Below are 4,339 nucleotides of genomic sequence, written 5' to 3' on the forward strand. Positions count from 1 at the left end.
GTAAGATCACGGCTTGCTCCGCCCAGCTGTCAGAAGCAGGCTGTCCATAAAGCCGCTCGGCCAGCTTCGGCTTTCACCGCGGTTCAGTCGAGCCGAAGCATATGCCTTCGGCTCGACTGAGCCGCTGGCCGACTTCGGGAGCTGTACGGGCTCTACAGAACCAAAGGGGTCCTGGGGCCGAAGCTAGCCGAAGGATCAGCCGAAGCTACGGCTAGATCCTTTGCTGCTTTGTGAATATACCCCATAGTTACATAGCCAAATAGGGATGATATTTTTAAAGTGATTTCAGTGAGACATACCACTGCTAATAAACAACATTTGCTTCTGTCTGAAGCAAAATTTGATTCAGATCCCTTTTATTGCACCTAGACTCTTGACCTGTTTTAACCCAAATTTTAGGCATTCTGGTTTTTCCATCATGTTTAGCCCAAACATGTTAATTTACTGGTTTTTCTCTTTTAAATAATATGTCATTGGCATGTTCAAGGATTCTTCTTTTTAACTGCCTGATAGTTGTGCCTACTTATTAAGGGCTAATTCACACCATATGCGTTGGGGCAGCGCAGCCTAAATGCAAGACAAGGCAATGTGCCTTATCATGGGTGGGCTTGGTTCACACCACCACGTTCCGATGGTGTGTGATTAAAAAAATGCAGCCTGCAGTACTCTCTATAAGCGCACCACAGTGAGACACGGTACAACAGCATTGCACATCAGTGAGCCCATAGAACTTTATGAAATATCACTTGTGACATTTCAATAAAGTTCTAGCGAAAAAAGAAACACTGTGATAGGGCTCGATCGGGCACGTGCACACCAGCAGCCATGCGGTTGAGTGTGGCTGATAGTGGGAACAAGCGCTTAAGGGGGGAAGAACATCTCACTAGATACATTACTCCAGTACAACTGCAGTTGTAAAATGATCTATTCTTAATTACCTCACCATTTGTTGGGCTAATGAATTCTTTTAACTTTAATACATACACCAATGCTTTACAAGGACCACAGTGGAAGCTTCCCATTAGTCATTGAGGTAATTCTTTTCTTTTTGGTTCTTTTGTCCTCTCCAAATAGTTATGGAACAAGATGTCCCTTAAATTCTTTGCCTTGGTCACACTAGTACTGAAAACATTTGTATTGCTTTTTTTAAGTACACACCTGTTCTATTTCTCTATTCACTAAGCTACCGTAGGCAGCCGAGTGAATAAACAAACCGAAGTGAAGTGAGCCGAACGCTGTTCGGCTATTCACTTCAGGCTTGTACGTCTGATTTGAGCCGTATATCGTCTGAAATCAGCTGTACATCGGCTTGCTTCGCGCGGCTTCGGGTCAGCCGAACATGCTCAGCATGTTCGGCCGACCCAAAGTGCAGAAGGAGTTCGAGTCAGCCGATCCAACATCTAGATCGGCTAAGCCGAACCTTCGGCAGGCTACTCACTGATGTTCGGCCTATTCTCATAGATGCCGAACAGCAGTGAGTAAATAGCCGAATGCCGCCGAGCGGCATTCGGCTCGGCTATTCTGCTCGGTACCTCTGCGGTACCGAGCAGAATAGAAAAACAGTTTAAAAAGTAGTAAAACATAAAATAGAAAAAGAGTGGGTGGAGCTAGCAGTGGCAGCAAGCCCCGCCCAACTGTTTTCTATTGGCCGGGCGGTTCTGCTGCCGCCAGAATAAAAAAAATCACCATAGAACTAGATTCCTATTGGCTATTTCACTTTGCCATAGCCAATAGCAAACTAGCTATTGCATCCGCCCTCTGCTGCTGTCAATCACCAGAGGGATGGAGAACTTCAGGTCCCCACTGCTGATTGACAGCAGCAGTGGGCTGGTGCAATGACGTGAGATGACGGCTGGCTCCACCCAGCAGTCAGTAGCAGGCTGTCGGCCGGCCAATGGTCATCCCTTTGGCCAGCTTCGGCTTTCACCTCGGCTCAGTCGAGCCGAAGCATATGCCTTCGGATCGACTGAGCTGCTCAGCCGACTTCGGGAGCTGTACGGGCTATAGTGAATAGCCCTACAGCATCCCTTCGGTTCTACTGAACCGAAGGGGTCCTGGGGCCGAAGCTAGACGAAGGATCAGCCAAAGCTACGGCTAGATCCTTCGACAGCTTAGTGAATAGGAAAATTTTGGCTACTTTTTATCATGGATGTTTTCACATCAATATTAACCAAAGTATTAGCAAAGCTCTATTTTTCAATTTTTTAATCATTTATATGTCTCATCATGGCCTGATTCCAACTGTCATGTTTGTAAGTAGCTACTAAGCGGACAAATGTTTAGGACATCTGACCTAAACAATCCATCAACACATGTACCCATCTGACCAGAAAATAAACACTATGAAAATTTGAACACAAATGTTTTTGTGTTAGATAATATTAAACATGTTATAGGCAACTCATAGTTAAAATCTATATGTATCTTGCAACTATAACACATATATGAATAAATATAAATTAATTAAAAGTATGTTATTGTAACCTTATTGGAAATAGGCAAACCACAAACACACAAATAAACATAGGAAAAAATGACGAACTTAAAATAGAAAAAAAGCAATTTACTTAAAGCAGAGAAATCTAATGTTTTTGCTAAAATGACTCGTATATTTTTATGTGTTTGGTTTAAAACAGCTTAACAGCAATGACTGTACTTACGTATGAGAACGTAGACATTAGATATTTAAAATTGGAATGTACTAATTAACTAGTTAGCCGTCTGTAACCTAATTCCATAATAGATATATGTACATTCTTGTAAAAAAACAAAACTTTTATTAATCATTTGTTAATACTTTATTGTTATATTTTAGTATCCTACAATGTCTTTTTTGTAGGTAGTAAAAATGTCCTTGATCTAAGAGGCAAATGGTGTCTGTAAAACCTTTACTTTTTTAACAGAGGATTCCAATATAATCAGCACTGTAGTGCAAACAAATCCTAAAAGAAGGGGAGATAGCGTGAATTTAAATTCCAAAGGGGTTCCTGTGCTGGTTTCCTAGTGCACCAGTCAGTAATGTGTTTGTGGGAATTCAGTCTTTTTGTCTCTAAGAGGGGAGAAAAAAAGCTAAATCTACATCGGTGGCCCAGTCTAGGTTTGCCATTCTTTAGGATTTCTATTGATGTGAATGAAGTGGCCTGGGCCCTTTATTTGATCTACTGAATTGCATAAAGTGACAGAATTCTAACATATTTGTTTAATGCTCTTCAATAGGAATTCACTTTCTAACTTGCAAATAAAGTCCAGATCTTCGAACTTCCTCTCTTCTCTTAGCACAGGAACATATTTCATATAACCTTTCCACTGTTTAGAGGAGGATTTAAGAAGGTTTTGCAAATCAACAGTAAGAAATAAAGAAACAGATGTGAAGTTAGTGTGAATTCCTAAAGTGAGATCTGAGCCTATTGTCAGGGCACTGCAGGAGGTCCACAGGGTCTATTTTCCATGCTGTAATTGAAACATATTAATTAGGTAATTTGTTGTTAGTTGGGTGAAAACAAATAATGATGAACACATGGTCACGCATTAGAATAGAAGCATTTCCAGTAATATATGTGTCCGCATTTGTGTAAGTGTGTGTCTATGTGTGTTATATATAAGTAATATAAACAAAAATTTTCCTAAAATGTACTAACTTCCTAACTGTACACTTTAAGCTAGGTTATTTTTTTTAGCCATTCCTAAATGTGTTTATTGACTTTGAACTTGAGCCATTAATTGGGATTAAGTGAAACAAAGCTGTTGATTCATTCAGTCATCAACCTGCTTACTCGTTGATAAGCTTGAAATTAAAGAATGTTAAAAGCGAACAACAGAGTCTTTACTTTTTTTCACACATTTTCACTTTCAATTAACTGGTCCTAACGTGCTGAATTGTTCTAAGTTTTTTCCAGCAAAATGTAAGGTAAATGTCAAGGCAAAGTGAACACACATTTCTGTGTTAGGAAAGTGACTAGTTTTATATTTTTAATTTAGATATTTTCCATTGCAAATTGTTGCAGTAAAGTTTGTTGAAACTATATATTTTATTTTTAATTCACATAAATTATTCCATTGCAGCAGCAGCAGCACACTTTGTGCTCTACCACCTGAAATATAGCGATAGACTGCTATTTGTCCTCATTCCAAATGGTCTATAATCCTCTTTCTTATAAATGTTTATATTGAACTTACCAAAGAAAATTAATATCCTTACATGCTGTGGTCCACCATGCTTACATGTTTAATAATGTGTATCCATTTTATTAAGTATTATAAACCTAACTTTCCTGTATGAGTTTAAAATTATATTTAATGTAATAATAATAAATGTAAAAGTAAATCAAGGAAAATAAAA

Source organism: Nanorana parkeri, unplaced genomic scaffold, assembly GCF_000935625.1.
Source record: "Nanorana parkeri isolate BGI_ZX_2015 unplaced genomic scaffold, ASM93562v1 scaffold82, whole genome shotgun sequence".
NCBI classification, from domain to species: Eukaryota; Metazoa; Chordata; class Amphibia; order Anura; family Dicroglossidae; genus Nanorana; species Nanorana parkeri.